The 24,161-nt window shown below is 44.2% G+C and overlaps 1 protein-coding gene across 1 annotated transcript in view; it reads left to right on the forward strand.

Annotated features, from left to right (window-relative positions):
• Positions 1-24,161, forward strand: part of CHSY1 (chondroitin sulfate synthase 1) — a 102,569-nt gene that overhangs the window by 57,803 nt on the left and 20,605 nt on the right. The window lies entirely within an intron of this gene.

Genomic DNA, 24,161 nt, shown 5'->3' on the forward strand with positions numbered 1-24,161 from the left:
AAATTACTTTAATAAGTGGTTTAATTAGCGGAACACAAGTAGCATAAATGCTTGTACCTGGAAACGTTACTAACATTAGACATTTGCCTTTATTAAATCATAAAGCAAAACACAATATATTGATTGATAAATCCACATACTTTTTGTTGCTATAGGTAGGCAAGATAGCCAATCCTGATCTTTTGATTAGCCACTTTAATTACCAGATTTCCAGAGTAACAACACATGCAGGCTTATAACTTCCATTGAAAGATTGTACACGCCCACATGCTCTCACAACTTTTAAGAAAAGCCGTTCACCTTCTGGGAAAGTAAAGAGCTTCTCTTAATTGCCAGTGGGAGCCCATTCCACGCCTGATTGGCCTGTGGGCAGAAGGGGGAACGTGCAAAGTCTCCTCCCACCCCAGGGGTATGGGTGCCTAGGGGGAACTTCATGGGGAGGGGTAAAGACTTCACATGCTCCCTCCCCCCAGGCTATGATTGGTCTGTGGGTGGGGAAGCAGGGAAGTATTCTGGCCCCGCCTCTTCTTCTTGAGGCCCCACCTCTTCCGGTGTGGCCCAGGACTACTTAAAACATTTCTGAAGTGGCCCCTGGCAAAAAAAATTATTGCCCATCCCTGTGCTAGACCCATCTGAGCTGAGGAGGGATGGGACTTTCTTCTCCTGGCTTCTCCACAGCCGCTCTTGGAGGGAGATCAGACCTACATCAGGGTACCTCCTCTGGCTGCAGGATGCTCAGAGGTTGGTTTGACCTCCTGAGGCCTCTTCCAGCCCTAGGATTCTAAGATTCTATCATAAGCCCAGGTTTATTGGTTAATCGTGTATTTGACTACACATTGACATCCCTAGCTGAGAGTGCCCCAGCCAGAGGCACCTCGCTGATAGTCCTGGCCTGAGTGGGTAGGGACAGAGCTGACTCTTCCTTTGCACAGCTTCACTTGGGGGAAGATCAGATCCACTTCTGGGTACCTATTCTGGCTGTAGAAAGCTATGCAGGCCTCACATAAGAGAGAATGGCAATCCCATGTCACACCTCCACCCTCCCACCCCCCGGTTTGGGTCTGGACCTTCACAGTTATACCACCATGAAATTTCAGGTGTAAAAATCTGAATGCGTGAAATTGACTAATTTTCAAATTGTATGTCTATGAAATTGACAAGAATAGACGGTAAATTTGGTAGGGCTGGAAGAATAAAAGAAGGGTGGACCACTGGTTAGGGAACTAGTCTGGGACTTGGGAGACCTGTGTTTGAATTCCTGGACTTGCTGCCACTGACATCCTGTATGAGCTTGATTTCAGTGTATCTGTAAGATGGGAAAGTATCAGAGCTCAGCCTGAGCCTTAACATCTACTCAGTAAATGTTGAGGCTTGGTGTGAGCCCTGTGAGTGTTGTATTGTGCTGTAATTTTTTCACTCCCACCCCTACCCTGTTCCCTCTCCCCCGCCCCCCCCCCCCCCCCATTCCCCAGCTGCTTCCCTTGTGGTTTACCTACAACGCTGGGAGAGCTCTTTTCCAAAACTGGTGCCGTGACCACACTACTGTGTTAAAGCACTGTCGCAGCTGCGATTTAAACGGAGTGCAACCCAGGGGTCAGCAACCTTTCAGAAGTGGCGTGCCGACATTTAACTTATTCACTTCTATTTATGGATCTGCGTGCCATTGCTACTTTTTAAAGTCAATCGTAGTCCTACTTGCATTTCAGCAGCTTCATTAATAAATAAATTAAGATGCAGATCTTAGCGTTTAGCCTTGTCTTCCTTTGCTGAGTTCTCTGATCTCTGGCCCTTAGCCAGTAACGCCCACATTTAGGATTAAAATCCTACTGTGTGTACAACTCAGGCTGTGTAATGCTGTATTAATCAACCGCCTCTGTCTGTCGAAGGGGCACTCAGAGGAACGAAGCTCCCTGCACTTTGTCAAGGATGGTGCAGCAGCTGGCCTCGCAAGCGGCAGCCGAGGAGAAAGATGATAAGAGGTGGGGGCCATGGAGAGATGCAGGCTTTCCCACCCCCACCCATCCCCCAGCTGAGGAGAACTTTTACATCTTCCTGCCAGTGCCCAGGAGCCAATGTGGCTTTGGGGCAGGGGGATCCCCCCAACGTTTTTCCCTCTCTCCTCAGATGCCACCACCGAGCCCCAGAACTGCAGCCCGAGCAGCACTCACCCTTTAATGGGGGCCCGGCAGCAGCGGTGCTGGCGGCTGGGCATAACTTCAGGGCTGTCTTTAGCCCGCCTGCCGGGGCACCACGAGACAGAAAGGGAGGTGAGCGGAGTGAGGAGCACCGAGGCTGCAGAGCTGGGACTGCACAACTTGGTGGAGAGTGGCAGGCTGGAGGAGGCAGGGACTGGACTCTCAGGCGAAGGCGGCAGAAGGGCTGGAAGGTGGCTCCTCACTCCCTGACTTTCTCCAAAGCAGGAAAACAGTGCCCCAGAGCGAGCCTCTCCCCACGACCTCTCCACCCAAGCCTGCCCCCGGCAGCTGGCTCGGGGACGCCTCTGAGTGCCCAGCCACCGTGTGCGCAGCCTAACCTGCTGCGGGGGAAGAGGAATAGCTCTCCACAAGAGCCCTGCGCAGCCCAATCTGCAGCCTCCCCACCTGACCTCTGGGACTGGTGCGGAAGCCTCAAGGTGGGAGGTGACTGGGGCTGAGCTCCTGCCGTGGGCCATGCGCATGCCACTCAAAATTGGCTTGTTTAAGTGGCACACGTGCCGTACGTTGCCAATCCCTGGTGTAACCCATACACCTACTGGGTGTGGTTTGCTGTCCGATGTAGTGGTGCTTAGATCACTTACAGAGAGAATGTGCACTACATCCTTAGCTGAGAGCCAGCTGGCTTCTATCTAAAGGCGTAGCAACTCATGTACTTAGCTCCAGAGGTCCCAGGTTTGGTTCTTCCTATTCGTGTTACATTAGCAGTGTAGACAAAGCCTGAATTCAAAGCCATCTGTGTCCCTCTATCTGAAGTTAATATTAATCTCAGTCTAAGTAGGTCTTTTGTGTGGTGTTTTAGTTTTTTTGTTGTGTGTGAGAGAGATGACTGTGTAGCTAGTTCCTCTGTCCTATGTTAAAGAAGTAAATGTACTTTCCATTAAACGGCGCTAAGAAGAAAATGGCAGTTTTGCAAGGCCAGACAGGCTTTCGTTCTGTAAAAGTATATCTTGCCTTACTGCATTTGCAAAACTAATTGGAGAGCTTATAGACTTCAGAAAGCACAATTGATTTAATTTTGTACTACTGGCACTTGCAAGACTTATTGGTTAGGTCTGTTAATGGTGGGGCAATGGATTAACTTTCTTATATCACCATGATCTTTCAGGTTCGTATTCAAGATTACGAGCATTGAACGATTTTTCTCTTGCTTAGTTCTACAGATTGTCCAAAAACACTGTAGCTGACAAATGGCCACTATCTTACTCCTTTATGTCTGAAGGATGGGCGCCAGACTGAAAAAAGTATGCATCATGCCACTGACTCACACTGAGGGAAATCCAGGAGCTGTCAGCTGGAACAACTGCTTGCTTTCCTTTTGAAGGAGGCAAGGGAAAAAAATGACTAATTTTGAGCAATAATGTGAGATTAGAGACGGCATAGAACTGTTGTCACTTCGTTTTTAATGAAACACTTGCAAATTTAGAATAACAGCACTTAAGAATTTCTGCTATATAGGAGTCATCCCAATTTGTAAGGATTTTCGTAACCTAGATAAGCATATTATTCATGGTAGAATTTTTCACTGACATTTCAATATTTGAAGGTCAGGAAAGGAGATTACTGAAAGCTGAATGTCTTTCTTCTTTTTTTTAAAAAAGCATCTGTGTTTTTTTATTGTACTTGACGCATTTATGTGTTTTCCTTCAGACAGTGTCTGCCAAAGAGATTGTACAAAAAGTGCAAAATCCTGCTTACCCCCCAGTGTAAATTCATTATGCTAGAGATGTTGTCTAGCTTGGAAGGACTAAAATTAGCCTTGCCCACTGTGGTTTGGTTAGAGCAGGGATGGGCACTCATTTTTGATGGGAGGCCACGCCAAGATTTTGGAAAATGGTCAAGGGCCACACTCTTCCATGATATTAATGGAGGAGATGTGGGGTCTGGAATGGAGGTTGGGTGCAGGAGCTTGGAGTAAAGGACTGGGGTGCAGAAGGGAGACTGGAATCTGGGAGGCAGTTGGAATGAGACAGGTGGTTGTGACTTAGGGCAGGGGACTGGAGTGCAGAGTTTTGGGATTTGACCTAGGGTAGGAGGGGATTGTGATCTGGGGCAGGAGATTGGGGTGCCAGATTTGAAAGGGAGTATAGGTGTAAGAGAGGGGCAGAGGGTTTGAGTATGTTGAGTGGGGGGCAGAGAGTTGGGGCGGGAAGTGCTGGGGTGCCAGAATCAGGCTGTGGCTAAGAGACTTACTTGCCAGCTGCCAGCCAGCCTGCCTGCCTACCTGGCCATGTGCTTCATGAATAACTGTGCCCAGGAGAGGAGGCGTGATTCTTCTTAGCTGCTTGTTATTCTAACAAGCAACTCCCATTGGCTGGTTTGTGGCAGAAACCGGCCAATGGGAATGTGTCAGGTGCAGGGAGGCTTCTAAAACTTCTCCCCTACCCTCCAGTTTTAAAACCGAAACGGAGCCCTGCCTGGGGCTCCCCGCTGCCTCTGTGGGCCAGATCCGGTGGCTTGGTGGGCTGGATGAGGCCCGTGGGCCGTATTTTGCCCAGGCCTGGGTTAGAGAGTATTCATTTGACATGGATACAGGCATGTTGAGCTGTCTTTACTCAATCTTACTGTTCTACTCTGTTCAAATATAAGAAACCTGTTTGTTGGACACTCTTTGCTCAGAAGTCTGTACCAGTGGCACAGAGGAGTGTGTGTGCATGTGTGGCGTGTGTGCTTAAATATCATGATCCTAGCATCCTAGTATACCGGGCATTGGCAAGGATCAGTCCACAGAAGTTGGGGTCCTATGTATATTGCAGCCTTTGTTTAGTGATTTACTTACTCTTTTCCAGGCCAGGAGGCCAGATTTTAAACTTGTGGTATATTTGGATATCACCTCTTTTGGTTTCTTTAATCAATTTTGATAGTTTTAAAATTGGGATAGTGTAATAAAGGAATATGGTTTGTTGATCAGGTTCATATTTAAAATCCTTCTTCCCTTCCCCAGGAGGGCAGGGCCCTAAGAATGAAAAAGCAGCCTGCTGAGAGTAGTTCCTTTGCTATAGAGAAATGAATTATTGATGAGGGAAAGTGACTGTTAAATGGGTAATGAGAGATGTCTGTCAGCCTTTGTGCCTTGTACCAGGACAGTATGCTAATTTTCAAGCTGCCCAAGGTCATGAGTACCAGTCTCTGGCAGATTAAGGAACAAGGCACAAACCCCACAATGGTTGTGAGTTCTAGATTTAGAATCCACCAGTCAAAATATCAGGTTTGAACTCCTCAGACACTATAACAGCATCAAGATGGAGTGACATATGGTCGCCTTGGGTTCTCCAGTCTACCTTGCCATGCTTGCCTTTGTGATAGATGGTCCCTGAGCATAAGCAAGGGAGTCCCAAACTGCCTGGTTTGGGTTAACCATAAAAGACATAGAACGTGCATAGACCGCTATCACCGCTTTCTGGAATCTTAACGACTGTGTGTATGTTAGTGATGTGTGTATGTTTACCTGCTTAACCTTGTAGGTAATAATTCCAGCTTGATGAGTTACACAACTACAGAAGTTTACAGTGCAAACATTCAATATAACTTTATACCAACAGCTACAGATGTTACATGAGATCTGTACATGCAGCATCCTACAAGTATTTCATAAAGTCTAAACTCATTCTTATCAACTTAACTTCTATTTGCAGTGCATTTATGTATTTGTCAGGCTTCACAGAGCCCTTTGGGCCTTAAAAGGTCTGCCAGCATCGCAGTAATATTGGCCATTTATAAGAAAAGGTTCAATGTCCACAATGTCTTTGAATTGGCACAAGTGATCTTGTTACAGCAGGGTCTCCATGTGTAGGACTATAATATCACAAGCTAACCTAGTCAAATGGGAATTGTTGACACTGAGACCAGGTCTATGCTATAAACTTTACATCGGTATAAATCTGTCTTACGGGGTGTAAAAAAAATCCACACTCCTGAGCAACACAGTTATACTGACTGAACTCTGTGTAGACAACACTATGTCAGTAGGAAGGCTTCTCCTGTTGATACAACTACCACCTCTTGTAGAGGTGGACTAACTGCACCAATAAGAGAAACTCTCTCATTGGCATAATAGCATCTTTTCTGAAGCAGTGCAGTGGTGCAGCTGCACCAGCGCCAAATTTTAAATGTAGACCTTCCCTCAGCAGCATCTTTTTGGATTAAACCCTATCCAGAAAGTGTGAGCCACAAAGCCCTCTGTAAAAGGTTTTCCCCTCCCCAATTCCAATTCCTCATGATCAACAGAGCATATGGAAGTAATATAATGTAAATTGGTGGACAGCTGAAGTAGGATAGGAGGGAATTTCTGCAGCCTTGATGATATGGAGACTTGGGACAAAAGAAAACACAAAACCTGTATGTCAAAGTCATTAGGTATTTCAACACATGTTGCTTTTATAGATTTGTGCTCCAGGAAGTTAAATCTTGGCTTTTTAACAGAGTAAATAAATCTTACACATCCACTTTCCTCCACCGCACCCCACCCCTCCCAAAAATCAGGTGAACAGTCTAGACAAAGGTGATGAAAGATTTCCCTCTTGACAGACACCCAACAAAAGCTAGAAATAGGGATGATTTCAATGGGAGAGGTCAGTATTTTTTTTATTTTTAGTACTGTAGTTAGTTGGCAACCCATCCAAAGCAGTCAGCTATATTAATTCTTCCGAAGTGAAAACGTTACATGGGTGTAACTGTTTTTGTTCCATTATGGATTCTAAAATGTTCAATTTACCCGAAACTTAATGTTTAAATTGAACAATAGTTTTTTAAATATACAAGCTATCATTCTAAAGGGGTAATAAATGTTCCTGGGGCAAACTTGCACAACTTTTGTCTCCAATAAACTTAAGGAAAACCAACCGAGGTGCTTTACTTCTCTCAGCACTGTCAATGCAATAGTTATCTTCAGGGCATCCTTCTTTTGTAAAATCGACCATCGTGCAGATATACCCTGCCATTGGTGCACCTTCCCTTTCTTACTATGGCTAAACTACCAGGAAAGAGGATTCTACTCCCCTCCCCCCCCAAAAGAAACATTTATGAAGCAACAAAGAGGCATTATATGTTCAGGGTTTTTTTTAAGGATAGCAAAAGCCATTAAAAACCAATTATGGGTTAAAAATAGGAAGCCTTTAAGAGAGTTAATGGGTTTAATAGTCTACCAGGAATTAATAGAATTCCAAGTTTCCCACAGTGCTGGAGATTAAAATAATTAGGATTATTTAATTTGAAGAGGTGATGAATTATGGATGACCTCGGTAGAAGGCTATGAAATAATACTCAGTATGGAAAGTTTCCTATTTAGCCTTTCTAATCATACAAGAACAAAGAGGTACCTTTATAAATTTAAAAAAAAAATTAAAACTGCTAAGGGGAAATGCTCTTTTGCTGAATATTTATTAGCTTCATGGACCTTGCTTCAGTAAGATACTATTAAACCAACATGCTTAACATTATGTTTAATGCTTTTTAATATTAATAAGAACGTTGATGGTTACGCTCACTAGGAAAAATGTACGTACACTGTGTATTGGGCTCCTCAAGCTTAAGGAAAGAAGCCAATACCGAAAAGATTTAAGATTTTTCCTCCTACACATGATTCTGTAAAATCATCCTTTATGGGCAGCATGTCCATTTGAAGTCTCTGGTACTGGCTACTGAAAAAGGCAAGATACAAAATTATTGGTCTGGTATGGTAACTTCCAATCATCCTTCTTTCAGTGTCTTATTGCAGAGCTGCTAATCTTCCTGTATACCAAGAGCCATAAACCAAGTGCCTGTGAAAGAATATAGAGAGCACTAGAGATTCCCAGTTACAGGCAACTGTGGGTGAAAGTAGGTGTACAGTAGATATGCTTGAATCCTACAGTTTACCTTAAATATTTCAGTTAATGCTCCACTTCCCTAACCAAAACCAGGCTGTCTGTGACCGTGCTATCCATGTTACCTTGTGAGGGCCATGTTAATGCTTACAGAGCAGTAGGAATATCTGGTAGGTAAGGTGGGTGCTCTTTCTTCATCTACACAGAGATAGGCATTGCAGCGACACAGTCCATACAGACTGCACCAGGCTATTTTACATTCAACCTGAGTCTTCCATACAGCTGGGTAGGAGAGACTTTGATTTATTGTTTTGTCAACTGGCGTTCTTAAATCCTACCAATAACTACTTGTGAACCTGTGGTCAGTCATGCTCTCGAGACTGTCTATGCAAAAATCGCATTTTCCTAATATGTTGTACTTGATGGTGTTTTTCACGATTTATGATGCAGTAATGCAGTGTCCAAAAAAATCCTCGGTTTTTCAAGAAGTAATGGGCAGACAAATTCTGCTTCGTTTTGCAAAGAACCTTAACTTCCAACTGTACCTTGCTTTTCTGATCTGTTTTCCAGATGCTAGACTTCCTTTTGGTTCAGTGGCCCAGCACTGAAATTACTATTACTATAGTAAAATCTGAGTTATGAACATCATGGGAATGGAGGTTGTTCATAATTCTGAAAGGTTCATGACTCTGAACAAAACAAAAAATGCTTGTGCTTTCAAAAATTTAAAATTGAACATTGACTTAATACAACTTTGAAACTTTATTATACAGAAGATAAATGCTACTTTTAACCATCTTAATTTAAAAGGAACAATCACAGAAACAGTTCTACTTGCCTTGTCAAATCTTTTTAAAATTTTCAGTAAGACCTATTAGATGCCAGCCCAAAAAAGGAGAGTCCTCCAAATCCTTTCTCCAAGCGCACAGTCCTATTTGAGTTCAGGGGGCAACTCCTGGGAGATTAGAACAGATTGCTTGAGTAAGGCTTTGCAGGATGAGGGGGGTGGAGCAGAAGGCTCATTATTTCAGGTACTCTAGTTGAAATCCTAAAAATACCTGCAGATTATTTTTAAAATCCCTTTTGCTCTCTTACCCTTTGGATATTTCTGGGATATGCTGTGTACTCCTTGTGTAATGGTCTGTCCTGTTTCTTTGTAGCACTTGCGTGAATGTTTCACTGCTCTTTAAGTATAGACTATTGTGTGTGTTCGCATTGTCTCCAGAACTGATCACAGGAGAGAGAATCCACCAATCCATCAGCAGATCAAGCTAAATACAGGACAGATTGTCACATCATTAATAGAAACTAGCACTTAAACGGAAGGAAGTCTGAGCTGATGGATGTTTTAAATTATTCCCTTGTGTTGCAAGTTCTAGAGAGCCAACTTGGAGTGGCTGTCCAAATTAGAAATCTTTCTTAATTTGTTTGACCTTTCCACTGATGAAGGAAAGGCACAAAAGACATAAATTGAAGCCATCTCTGTTAATTTCAGTGTTCTTCCATGGACACAGATTAACTTGCTCTCTTGCATATACAGGCAGTCCCCGAGTTACGCGGCTCCGACTTATGTCGGATCCGCAGTTACGAACGGAGCTTTTCTCGCCACAAAGAAAAACGGGGAGCAAAGCCTCGGAGGACGCCGGCAGCGGGACAGCTGCGGCGCGTCTGGGCTGTCCCACTGCCCGCGTCCTCCGCGGCTTTGCTCCGCATCTCCCTTGTCTGCTGGGGTTAGGGTTAGCGCACTAACTGCGCCCCCCCCCCCCAGCAGACCAGGGAGACGCGGAGCAAAGCCGCGGAGGATGTGGGCAGGACCGCGGCGCGTCTTGGCGGTCCCGCCACCCGTGTCTCCCTGGTCTGCTGGGGGGGGAGGGGGCGCAGCTAGTGCGCCCTCCCTCCCCCAGCAGACCAGGCTTTTCTCACCGACGACGCCTGGGGTAGAGCAGCTGGGGCGCTGCCGGGTTGGTCCCCGCAGCGCTGAGGTGCGGCGCTGCGGGGACCTACCCAGCAGCGCCCCAGCTGCTCTGTCCCAGGTGTCCAAATTCAGCCGCTGTTGAAACTGATCAGCGGCTGATTCAAGGAAGCCCAGGGCAGAGCAACTCTGCCTCGGGCTTTCTGTAGTCAGCCGCTGGTCAGTTTCAGCAGCGGCTGAATCTGGATGCCAGTTCCGACTTACATACAAATTCAACTTAAGAACAAACCTACAGTTCCTATCTTGTACGTAACCTGGGGACTGCCTGTATTGGCTGGAGTAGCTCTGGGCATGGTTTAGTGTTAGAAATTACTTCTCAAATTCACTGTAAAAAATAAAGTAAGTTGAGTCTTTTCTTAGGAAAGATTAATCTTCCAGACAGAATGCTGGAAATCAGTGATGTCGTGATTTTCAAACTCTTCTTACTCTAAACTAAGTTCAAAGTCAAGTAATCTTAGAGATTTTGGTTAGCATTATTAATAAATGTGGATTCCAGAAAAAAATTATACAAGCCTAAATCTGTCAGCTTCTAGGACATGCAGCTATTTCAGTGAACTGTATATAAACCTACTCAAGAGGGAGAGTGGGAACTCATGTGCAAGATGTTACATATATAATCCTGAGTGATTTCAAACACTAAAAAACCTTAAAGCGAATTGACTTGTAGTTTTAAAAAAAGCCCTAAACTGAAATGTGTTATACCGCCATAGTGAAATGTGTTTTTTCTAGCATATGGAAGCAACTCTTCTATCAAGTAAAGTACAGTTCAACTGGCATATTATATCACCAACAAGTTTCTTGATACTTCAGTCTCCCGGGTTTTGGTTGTAATATGTTCTTCCAACTAGCCAGTCTAGAAAGCCATGTTGGAAAAGTGTTTCCCAGCAGTCTGTCAAGCAGTTTTTACAGAATCCAGACAGCTTGCTTTCATGTTGTAATAAAGGAAAAATATAATTGCCAGACATCTACTTGAATAAATGATTATTCTGGTACAAGTATATATGTATGTTTCTTGGTCTGTGACTCACCAGTAGATAGAACAGTAATTTTTGGTGACTAGAAGGCAGAGTAAATTACTGGTTGTGGTCTCATGTCTTATCCACAGCACAGCAAGCAAAAGGGATGGGAATAGCACATTGTATTTTGGGGGGGACACAGGAAACCTCAAAGGATATGTTATACTATTGCCATTCTGATTACTTTAAAAAAATTGAATATAAGGATAAAATAAGAAAACCTCAATCCTAATGGCTTTGCCAGTAATAGAAAAACATCACAGAACAAAAGACTACAGAGCTTTTTATATCTTGTGTACAGTAAATTAAGTTGAAAAGAAATAGACAAGTGTGTTTTTTTTTTAAGGTCCACACCTTAAGTCTGGGCCCTTATTTTTGCATGGGTGGAGTATCTTTGTGGCATTAATCTTACCAAAGGGGGAAATTTTTTAAAATGCCTTTTATGCTGTATTAACATGCTTGGTGTGCTTTTGGTCACACCCATTGCAGTCCTGGAAGCCCTGAGGATCCTGGATATGGATTCCCTTACACAACTTCTTTTCATCTTCAGTGAATATAGAGCCATTAAATTGTATCGAGAGCTTATTTGAACTAATCTAAGACAGTGATGCTTTTTAAAAGTCATGTAAATATGTATGCCTGATTCTGGTGCACTAACTGTGATGTAAGGCTTTATAGATGTGTTGTGTATATACTTTTTTTTTAAAAGTTTAAACAAGCCCATAACAAGCCTTCCTCAATCCAGAACCTGCTGCTTTTTATTTATTTAGGTGTCTTTTACTCTGGGATGAGCCTTCTATAGATCTCATTACAACTGATACATTGCATACATAAACCGTTGGTAAATCTTCTTGCCAAAAAAAAAGTGTTGTCTAGAGTGGTGTGTGTGTCTCTCTCCCTCTCCCAGCTCCCCCACCCCCGAATGTTAACCAGGACGAACGTCAGTTCTGTGGTGAGAACCAGTATTTGTGTGTCTCCCACTATTAGCTGGAGAAGCCTATAACTTTTTGTTGTTTCCACTTCCCACTTGCGGTTACTTGCTGGGTTTCCAACAAAAACAAACTTTGGAAAAAATTAAAAACCTAAACCAACTGGTGTCAGCTATCTACCTGCTGAAATCATCCACCTGCATTTGTATCCAGCAGGGTCGAGGCACATAACATTTTCCCATGCATTCAGAAGTTCATAGTCCACTTGCACTTGCTCCAGGCTTACACTGTAATACAGCTTTTGTCGGGGGGAAAACCTAATTTTGGTGACAAACTTCCAGCCCCGCAGGAGACTCCCTATCTCCCTTATTGTCGACAAAGAGCCAGTGTGAACTCTGTTTGTTTTGTAGAGAGAACTGGCTTCTGCCAGTATCCCACAATGCCTGCCCTGATGGCTGTGCTCAGTGTTTTGTGATCTCTGCTTCTCTGCAGGCATGCACCCTTCCCATTTCAAAGTTTCATTAAGTATCTGACAGCTGAGCTACTCTGAGAAACAAGCAAAGAGAAAATCATTGGAATGCTCCTGTTCTGCCCTGCTAGGAACACAGCAGCAGGTAGACTGCTGCTGCAGGAGGAGGGCTGGAGAGACTGCTAATGCTGCTCTGGTATTCCTTAGCACAGAGAGCTCACAGAGCTAGGAGGGAATCCCAAGAAGAACAGGGATCTACTTGCAATACTGTGCTGTGGGATGCTCACCCACATTGCTTTGCTCTCTCTGTCAACAGGGTGCTAGCAATGTGCCCATGAAATGTCAATAATGGGAGATGGTAACAGTTCATCCGGTTTTCCCTTTTGGTGACTTTTTGTATGTCTACAGCACTTTTATCGCCAAACCTTCCCAGTGTAGACTTTGCCTTTAGCGTCCGTCCTTTTTGACTCAGGATTGGAACGTTGCATCTAAATGGACTGAATGCTTCCCTGTGCCTTGGGGATATTTCTAACCAGTTCCTACAGATTGATAGAAGTTGAATCTCTAAATTGTCAGGTTGCATCCCCAATTTTAGTTGAACTGACTTCACTAGCTTTTCCTTGAAGCAAAAGAGGCAACATGAGGAGGCGGCTTCTGGTATCTGACCTCGTTAGACTGCAGATGTCTTTGTGGCAGGGACTATCATAGAATACACAGCAATCCTTTTGCACCCAAGGCACTAAAGTAATGTTAGTCTATCTAAATATGCCTTGTGAATTTATCATGATCTATGGAAGTCTGTGTCATATGGGGCAAATCGCAAACTTGGTGGCTCCTGCTTTTTTAGGCAGATTGCTTGCCTCACAGGCTCACTGCAGCCCCTTAATTTAGGGCCTAGGGCCTCAGCTTGCTGTTTGTTTAGCTACTCCCATCATTGGCCAGCATAAGTTATAGACGGAAAGCCCAACTCCACAGTCTTGGTGGACCCCCTCGAATGATACAGGGATGGGTAGACTCCTTGTTTTTCTCCAGCCAGTCTTTTCTCTGAATGGAAATGGAGAAGTCAACATGGGCGGGTGGGGACTGGGCCCACCCTTTACTCTGAGTTCTTGCATAGGGCCCTGTAATAGCAGCTGCCTATACAGGTCTCCAACACCAGCTGCAAGACAACTACAAAACCCCTGGGCTACTTCCCCACATCTTCCCCAGCACCATCCTTCTCTCAGGCTATTCTTCCTCATGTCTACTGGTGCTTGCTCCTTCTATATCCTCTGCAGCACTCCCTCCATCCTCTCAGCTCCCCACAAGCTAACTAACTGCAGAGAAGCTCTTTTCAACCAATCTCAACTGGGTCCTTAATTGGTCCTAGGTGTTCTAACTAGGCTTGGCTTGCTTGATTCTGTAACTCCATTTAATTAGCTCCAGGTGCAGGGCCCCCTCCAAGGGCCGCGCGCCTGGGGCCGGCGCTCCCCGCCCCCCCCCCTCCCTCCCGCCGAGTGCTGAGCGCCCGGAGCCGGCGCTCCCCCCCTCCCGCCGAGTGCCGTGCGCCTGGGGCCGGCGCTCCCCCTGCCGAGTGCCGCGCTCTTGGGGCCGGTGCTCCCCCCGCCGAGTGCCGCGCGCCTGGGGCCGGCGCTCCCCCCGCCGATCGCCGCGCGCCCGGGGCCGGCGCTCCCCCCCGCCGCCTCCCGCCGAGTGCCGCCCGTCCGGCGCTCCCCCCGCAAGCGCCCTTGCGCCATGTGCCCGGGGCCAGGCCAGCCCCGAGCACCTGGCGGGCGCCATGTTGGGGACCACGGTCTTAAGGCCTGTTTTGAGGTGTGAAAAATGGCAAGTTTATAATGCTGATCCAAAGGAACAGCTCTATACAGCAGTGCTGCTCTATCTTGTGGTTCTGATAGTATGTGAAATAGAATAAAATAGGGTTTTGTGTTAGAGCTCCACCTGCACGCTCATTAAATAGAATAAATGCTGGGAGTTTTGACTGCCTAAGCAGAGCAGCCAATGTGTTGTCATCAATAGCTTGAATAACCTTGGCACTATACCCTGCTCTAGTGTTTAAAGAGAGGGGAATGTTGGCCAACATTTTGGAGAAGAAAGGAGCTGATAATCAGCTCCCAACTTCTGGAGTCCTGTTGACATTTATTAGCCTCATCCCAATCTGAACCACTTTCCAAAGGACATTCACATATTTCATTAAGAGGTTTCCTATATCTTTATGGTCTGTACGTATATTATTTTACTATAAATTTGTATGTGTAGCTAAGAAAGCAACTTGCGTGATCCTCTTCCTTCTTGCTGTTACATATCGTAGTGCGAGTGCACTGAAATATGCATTTTTGGCATTCTAGGTATTTCATTTTTAAATGTTTCAACTTCTCAGAGCCTGAAGAAAAACTAGCTGTAGTCAAAAGAAGCATGGTATGGGAGTGCTGTCAAACACAGAACATGTGCAGTTGTCAAAATGAGGGTCCATAATTTTGTTGGGCAATATAAATGCTTAATTCATAGTGTACATATCTCAGAAGAAATATTACTTTGCCCAGTAATAAGGCTACATCTTACAATCAACACCTCATATTCTGAGGTAGTTTTCTTGGCTAGTTTTTATACCTCTCTACATGCAGAGTTTCTTAAGAAAAATAAGACCGAGATAATGCAAGCAAACCACCTCTTTGAACATAGTTCATTGACGGCAAAACTTGCATTTAAAGTACTTCTTCAAGGCAATCTTCAGAGTTAGAAGTGTGGTTTATAGAGTTTTATAGAGCAGTAAAGTGTAATTTCTCTTTAGACAACAACACTCGGTATGCCAGTTATAGGCTCTTAACTTAAAACCATGACATTTGTCCTTTATTTCCCCCTCTCTTGAAAGATTACTGCTTGTTTTCTGTGTCCTGCATTGTGCCATTTTACATGTATCTAAAATTTCCTAGAAGTCAAGTCTAGCTTTAAAAAGAAAAGACTCCTTTCTTAACTCTTGTTGAGGCTGTTTGCCCAAAGGAAACAGAAGTTTATTGAGGAAAGTGTTAATTACTAAGCAAACAGTAACTACTGAATGTTACTCTGACTGTCATAAACTTTCCTAAGGTTTCTGGTCCTTAGACATTTCCATTTCTTGGTTTCACTGGAGGGGCGAAGAGGTGGAGTTCTGAGCAACAAAATTACCACAAAAAAAAGTCGAGACTACATCTTGTCATACCAGTTGTCTAGGCAGAACAGAAGTAAAACAGAACTGCAGCCATAGTAAGTCAGTGTGGGTACATCTATCCTACAGAGCAGATTGATGCTGTCAGTATTCCAGGGTTTGAATTAGCGGGTCTAGTTAAGACAGCTAATTTGAACTGAGAGGACACTCGGGTTGATGCCGGTGGTCCTGCTTCCATAACAAGTAAGGGAAGTCGAAGGAAGAGTGTTCTCCCTTTAACTTCCTGCAGCGTGGATGGTGCCAAAAGTTGAGTTAAGGTACTTTGACTTCAGCTATGCAATTACTGTAGATGAAATTGCATATCTTAATTTGACTTTGTCCCGTAGTATACACATACTCTGTCTTCTCATGTAACATGTATTTTTGCAGTGCAAATTTCTTCCATTGGACCCATGTGTAAGACATTGCTTTTGTTATAAGAAGTTGGTTTTGCAAGTCATGCTTTTAATTCATCAGTGAATTCAATATTTCTAACCGTGTTCAAAGTGGTTTTCCAATAGCATTTCATAACTCTGCTCTGCAACTATTTTTTTCCACATAATTAGTTGTATTAACAAATTCTTGCGTTAATTTTTATGCACAACAACTCTGGAACAAATTAGTTGTCTTTTCCTTGCCCTTAATGCTTGCCATTCCTTAATGCTGAAATTGTCGTAAATTGTGACTCGGTACACCATTGACACAGTCGGATCAGAACAGTGCTGATTACCATCTTGTCCAAAACCAGTTGTTGCTACAAGGCTTTTGCCTGGCTTTCCTAACTAGTGTAACCAGGGATCACTTTCCCTGAGAATTATGCTGTAAACTGTATCCACAAATAGTCTCTAGAATGCTTCTGTAACTGTTTTCACATTGTTTGGGGACAAGAATCCTTGTCCCTTCTATAGAAGGAAACCGTGATAGAACTTTACTCGCACCACCCATGTTTAAACATAGTCGTGTCTTTAGCAGTGTGCCTAAACATTGGGAAACCAGAATGTTTGCACTATGAGCTAATCTTAAAGACATTAGATAATGTAATAAAATAACTCAGTGGCACATTCTAATTAATTGCTGCGTTTCATCATGCTTCTAACATTTTTCTCTTGCAAAGTAGTACTGGACTGTACTAAAAATACGGTCTAAAATGTCTCGCCAAAAAACTGATATAGTACCTAAGAAAATGGACATATTTCTTTAAACATATTCCAGAGCTGTGGTTTTTCCTCAGGGTATTTAAATTCAGTTATGTAATGACTACTTACTTTGGTGCAGGTTATATATGACTTTGATTTAAAATTCATTTTACGGATAGTTGACTCTGATCTTTCTCTGCTTCTTTGAATAATGAAAACCAGAACTTAAAATTTCAATTTAGCATGATGTAAACTTTAATATATAGTGACCAAGGAAAGAGAAATTACGTTCTTTCATTTGCCACTGAGGTTACCAGATATATTCTCCCTTCATGATTATGACCAAAGATTGATGCTGTTGTAACCCTGACCACTACATCAGTGCGATATTTTTATTTCTCTTACTTTACATCTCCCTTCCTCACTTGTAATACAGACCCGTCTTATCTCCCCAGTGCAGTGGATATCACATTATTTGATCCTTAGTGTAAGAACTTTGGCCCATTTCTTTGCTGGTGTAACTGGTGCCACTCTTCTGAAGCCAGGGCACCTGGTCCAGTTTACACAAGAGAAGAACTTTGCTCTTCATATACTACTTGACTGAATGTAAACTCCCAGGGACAGGAGTCCTATCTTATTTAAAATACTGAGCACTGTTGTTACGAAGTTACCACGTGGCCTTTTTTTCTTGCGAAGAAATGCATGGTCCACAATGCCGCCACCCAAGCCCCCACTCGTAAAATTGCAACCTTCTAGAATTATGCTATTGTCCCTTGCAGTTAATTAAGTTTTTGACTGCTTTATGAATCGTAATTTATCACAGATTTTTCACTGCATCAATTCAGTAGTCATGAACCAGCTTGTAAGAGTGGCCTCTGCTTGTCTAGTTACATTGCATACAACCATAAAATGAAATGACCAGAATGGACATGCTTGTTAAATAGTTAGGGTTATTGCCAAACTCTTTCAATAACTCTCAAGTGGAAGTTATATGGCGGTTAAAGATCACTTTGTTTCCCTTCCCAGTATTTTGAAACAGGCTTTGAAGATGGGGTCTATTGGAGTCAGTAAGATTGTCTTGTTCCAGTTCCCAGGGAACTCCAATGGTACCTTTTCTTAAGTCTCTCAACAGAGAACCCAACAAATGATGATTCAGGAAGGCTGGTCTTCCATTTCATATCCAGGATTTTATGGGCAGAATGCTGGTGCTGGCACAGTTTTGTGGCTCACTGTTCTGCAGAGAAATGGAAAATGAAATGAGTTCTCCTTAATTGTACATTCAACATGTGCACTAAATTTGTATTAAACAGTAAAATGAAATTCAAAAAAGACAAGTGCAAAGTAGCCAATTATCCCCCATTTTGTAGTTCTACTTTTGGACATTAGGAAAAACTTCCTAACTGTCAGGGTGGTGAAGCACTGGAATAAATTGCCTACAGGGGTTGTGGAATCCCCATCACTGGAGATATTTAAGAGCAGGTTAGACAGATGTCTATCAGGGATGATCCATTCTAGACAGCTGAGAGGGCAGGGGACTGGACTTGATGACCTCTTGAGGTCCCTTCCAGTTCTGTGATTCTTCTCTCATGTGTACTAAGTGCTTGTTCTGGTGACAAGAATCTGACGTTACTATAGGATCACAAATTAAATATGAAACCACAGTGTGGAGCAGTTGTGAAAAAGATTTATGTCATTGTGTGGTATGTTCACTGTATTGTTGTACTCAGCACGGATGAGGTATCGCCTGGAGTAATCTGTTCAGTTCTGGGCATTATACTATGTGAACAATTAGAGACACCAGAGGAGATCAACAAACATGATAAAAGGTTTTGAGAAGCTTGAACTATGGGGAAAGGTTAAAAAACTGGACATGTTTATACTTGATAAAAGAGACTGAGGGGGACCTAATAAGGCTTCAAATATGTTAAGGACTGTTGTAAAGCAGGGAGGGCAAGGTTCTCCATGTCCACCGAAGACAGGATAAGATGTAATGGATTTACTCTGTGGCAAGGGAGAATTGGTTTAGATAATAAGACCTTTTTTACTATAAGGGTAGTTAGTCTGGAATAGGCTTCAAGTGAAGGTTGTAGATCCCAAATCCTTCAACATTTTCAGAACAAGGCAAACAAACACCAGTCAGCAATGAGCTAGGTTGGGGTCTGCAACCTTGTCAGACCAAAGAGCCAAACTACATAAAAACTCAGAACAAGGGGTCCACAAACAGCCTTATAAGAATCCCCATTTGCATGACTGAACATGTATGTACTGCTTAATATTATTAATTTGACATGATTAATAGTCGTGTAAATGACACATTGTGCTCAGACTTTATTTAATAGACTTCTGCTGCTGCTGGGGATGCAGTTTGTGGATGTGGGGATGCCAGAGTCAGGGTTGTGTTGTATCAGGGGTTCGGGGCAGGAGGCCAAGGTGTGTGGGAGGTACAGAAGGCAGGGCAGGGCTTTGGGGGTGGGAAGTAGACTATGTTGGGGCTAGATTACCTTACCTGGCCGGAACTGGACTACTGCACCCGAGCAGCAGTGGCTGGACAATGAGCCAGGCCAGGATCACTACAGCTGGATCGTGGCCTCCCCTGCTACGGGTGCTGCAGTAGGAGGGGAGCTGCTGCTGCCTACATTACTTATGGGCAGATGGGGGCCAGACTGCAGAACCTGCCCCAGGATCAGGGCCTGGGATAGGACGCTGTGGCCAGATGGGGGCTGGGCACTTTTACTTTCTCATGTTAGTTTACCAAACTTTTAATTAAAGTAAAATATTATGTCCAACACAAAAGGTTTCAACATTGTCTTTATTTATGGGACACGTCACTCCCCTGGCACTCCAGCCCCATGGGAAGGGGAGCAGCAGGGAGAACTGAGGTTCAGTGCCTCAGGCCAAATTAACTCTTCAGGAGTTCCAGGGTTAATGGATTATGTGCCCCTCCCCCCACCCCCACGCCCCGGCTCTGGGGTGGGGCCAGAAATGAGAGGTCCACTGTCTGGGACAGAGCTGCCAGTGAGTGGGATAGGGTGCAGGATCTGGGTAGGAGGTGGGGTATAGAAGCAGGCTGGGAATAGTATGGCCAGGAGGGAGGGGGCAGGAGCAAGTGTCTGGTGGGGGGGAAGGATGTAGGAGGGGCTGGGAGTGCAGGGGCACTTACTTGCTTTTGTGTCCCATGCTGCTCTCCGGCTCCCTGTCCCATTGGCCAATAGGAGCAGCAAGGAAAGCCTCCAGACAGCGGGTCCCTGCTAAGGGAAGAGGAAACGGCAGAGCATAGTGCTGCATGTGGCTCCACTTCTTCTCCCATTGCACAGCAAGACTTGGGGCTTTCTCTCACACACCCTTAGAAGCCAGCGCTGGCTCCAATCTTGTGGGGGCGTAAGGCTGGAATGCCAGCACATGCTCCCCACTGCGGATGGGAGGGGCGGCCTTAGCTTGCACCAGAGGTTGCTGACCCCTGGTCTAGGTGTTTAGGTAACCACTGGCAGGCAGATTCAAACCTGGGACCTCTGGAGCTTAGTGTGGGAGCCTCTACAGCAGGGCTACTCAACACACAGCCCACAGGTGGGAGTCAAAACCAAAAAGTAGTGAATATAACGGTCTTCTGTTGATATGCATTTTAGTAGTTAAATTCCTGGACTGTCACTGATCATTAAAAGTGCTGTCATATGGGTGGAAATCTGGTAAATATTGTATTTTATTAATATCAGTTGACCTGACTTAAATTAGGCCTGTGTGTTGTGCAGTCTTGCCTTAAACTTTGTATTCATGCCAGTCAGTGTGAAAGAAGCTATTTGCATATATATTTGCAAGTATATGCAACCACACTTAAGTTGCAGCCCTCAGCCTGTGCTGTGAGTAAGGTTGTGGCCCTGGGGCTTCCAAAGTTAAATAGCCCTGCTCTGCAGCTTGAGCTATAAAGCCAGCTGGCTCTCAGCTTAGGCTGTAGAGTTCCCTCATTCTTATCTAATTTTTTTAACCCACTTTATATAGTAATCTGATCTGTACTGTAGGTTAGCAGTTCTGCCTCTCAGAATCTTGTAAGAAATTGTCTCATGAGGGAGGCATCATGAAGAGAATGCTCTCACTTATATATAAACTTGACAGTACAAATACAGTAGTTGCATGATGTAGATCACATTCAGATATTCTGAATCACGCTTCCGTCTTCTAGTCTTGTAGGGCAGAGGGGCAGAACAATCAGGGAAACATTCCTCATCTGCTGAGATGATAAACAAGAAATGTCGGAGTGGATCACTTAACTCATCAAGATGATAGGATTTTTTAATGGGTGGGGAGGAAAAGAATTTGAGTTGGTCAATTTCTCAGCCTCCTGGCTTTGACTGTCACTTTAATTCCTGCTGACAAAATCCTGCTCTGCCATATTTAGGAATTCCTAGAATTTTAGAATCCTCTCCCTCCTATAGAAGCCACACTTGAAAACTACCAGAAGATGGTAAATTATGTGGCACATTATTCACATATCGCAGTGTATGTGCATTTGATTCCTCGCCCATTATAATCAAGGCAAAGAAGTATCCTTTTTGAGTTTGTGGATTTAGTGGAGTTTGTATATGATTCATTTAATGTGCTTCAGGTTATTTTTGATGCTTATTCCCTAGGATTCATTAAGCTTGTGGTCTGACCATATTGTGATGGTGCCTGCTAACAGTTTAGTGAAGACTAGTTTTAATATCCTGATAAATATTTCTTTAATATCCTGTAATGCACTTTTCCAGTTCTTTTTGGATAATGCTAATACTAAACAGGCTGTGATGCATAAGAGCCCCAAGCTCTTACATAATGGATCCCATCTTTCTTCTTTTAATGTTGTTTGTCTGGAGTTTTTTAGTATACACAGCACTTGGAAAAAGCAGCGTAAAAAGCGAACGTTCGTGCCCTAGTCTGGCTTTGGTATGTGTGTTGTGGGAAGGAGCAGTTAGTGCATTTTTATCCCCTTTTTCTTCCCTTGTACTTAAGACTTCTATGGACTAAGGTCATATCTTCACCAGGAGCATGTGGCCAGTATAGCTATACTAGTATACTATATAGCAGTGTTTCTTAAACTTTTTGAGACCACGGAACACCAAAAAATAATAATTTTTTATGCGGAACACCTAGGGTTTGATAAATAATTGTCAAGCAAAAAAACCAAACAAGCAAAAGCTGTGAAAAAATTTTCGGGGGGGGGGGGGGGGGGAAGAGAGCCGGGGAGTAACCAGGGAGACCTCGGGAGATCGGGCTAAAATGTGGTTGCCACCCCTTAATTGCCACGTGTCCTGAATGGGCTTCCGTCAAGCCCGGAAAAGCGGAAAAACTTCCTTAATTAGAAAATACCCTTGGAACACCTATGACAATCTTCTTCTTCAAAAAAATTGTTGTCATACAAAAAAACCCAAAGAAGTAACAAAAACAAAAAAGAGGTCACGGAACAGCTGCGAGTTGTTCACGGAACACCAGTGTTCCGCGGAACATAGTTTAAGAAACACTGCTATATAGGCAATGTGCTGTTGTGGACTAAGTCTACAATAATGGCATCTGCTGGAATAGCTGTATTGGTCAAGCATCACACCTCTTACCACCCTAATGTCCGTAGTCATGCTAGCATATTTATAGTCTAGATTTGACCCAGGTTAAAATGGTACTTATAGCTCATCTATGGGAAATATGGGGACAAGTTCAGTTTTATGGAGACCAAAATATGATTGTCCATTTTGTCAGAGGTAACTCATTTTGTCAGAGGTAAAATACAAATTTCTGGTGGATACAAATTTCATCAGTGTAAAGCTGCCATAGTTAGTATATTGCTTGTATGCATTCCTACTTAGCTTCTTGCATAAGTGCTTTGTGTTAGGGATGTAAGTGACTAGTTGACTACCCGATAAGCATATGATTATCAGATAGTCGAGTAGTTGCTTTCCCCGCCTCTTGCTACCTCTATGAGAGAGAGGCAGCAAGGGCAGGGGAGCCAGTGCTGGGTGGGGTGCCAGCTTTAAGCTGGTTTCTGCCAGCACCATCTCCACGGTGGGTCTGGGGAAATAGAGGCACAACAGGGAAACTGCACGAGCAGGGACTGAAGCAGTCCCCGCTCACACTGGTCTGACTGCTGTGCCTCTCCCTTTGAAATGTGGCAAGAGCCACAGGCGATACTAAGTTCTGCTGCCCTGTATGAGAATGGGTAGTGGGCAATTTCAGTAGTGCTAAGTATTCTGTAGCACAGGGGTCAGCAACCTTTTCAAACCAAAAAGCCAAGCTACATGAAAATTCAGAACAAGGGGTCCACAAAGATCCATATAAGAATGCCCATGTGCATGACTGAAAATATATGACTTAATATCATTGAGAATAGATGATATTATTATTATTAACATAAATGCAGCATTGTACTCACAGATTTTATTTAATGGGACTTCATGCGCATTCAGGCTTTCTTCTGTCAATCTTATGGCAGGGGGCTGGGGATGTGGGGGTGCAGAAGTCTGGATTGGGATGCATGAGGGGCTTAGGGCAGGTGGTTCAGGTGTGTGAGGGGCTCAGGGCACAGTGTTGGGGTCTGAGGGCTGCAGGAGTGTTATGGCAGGGGGCTGTGGACGTGGGGGGTGCAGGAGTCTGAGCTGGGGTATATTGAGTGGCTATGGGCAGGGGGTTCGGCTGTATGATGGACTCAGGACATAGGGTTGGGGGTGGGTGAAGACAGGGATGTTAAGTGGCAATTAATTGGCTAATCGAGTAGTTGATGGAATTTCTATCAACTACTCGATTAGACGATAAGGAAGGGCAATGTCAGTGCTCACTCGTGGCTCATGCCAGGTCTCAGCACTCGCCTTGGCTTCCCTTTAAAAATGCAAAGGAGTGGTGAGATGTTTGTGTTGAGACCAGGGATTCAGCTGGCATCCTCTCCTGCCAGCTTCCCTTTAAAAAATGCAAGGGAGAGGGAGGTGAGTGAGTAGTTGATAGTGCTACCCTATAAGCTCCTGCTAGTTGACTAGATTGAGGTGGAGTCTCAATGGATGCTGGCTCCCCCGATCATATGTCCCTCATGTTGATTGTTCACAGAAGGGATCTGTGCCTCAGCCTCCTTGGAGGTATACAAGATGTTCTGCTTGGTGCTGGTGGGGTTTCTGCCAGATATAGCATGCAGCTTGTTGTAAAAGCAGCAGCTCTCCAGCACAACAGCACCAGATCAACTGTTGGCCTTCTTTGCTTTGTGGTAAGCCTTCATTTGTATACAGCACTGCTGCTAAGCCTTGTTGTTCTCTTTTTCTTGCATTCCCCATGTGTTATGCTTGTATATGTTCGCATTTATGCCACTCCTCCATAGCACTGCACAGCCTGTTCTCCCCACAGACCAGATGATACAGTACCCCCTATCTTTGCCAAGCAGGTGGGTGTCTATAGCATGTAACTGTGACTGATTGGATCACAGAGGTCCCCTTGGGAC

The sequence above is a fragment of the Pelodiscus sinensis genome, chromosome 14 (genome assembly GCF_049634645.1).
Source record: "Pelodiscus sinensis isolate JC-2024 chromosome 14, ASM4963464v1, whole genome shotgun sequence".
Lineage (NCBI taxonomy): Eukaryota > Metazoa > Chordata > Testudines > Trionychidae > Pelodiscus > Pelodiscus sinensis.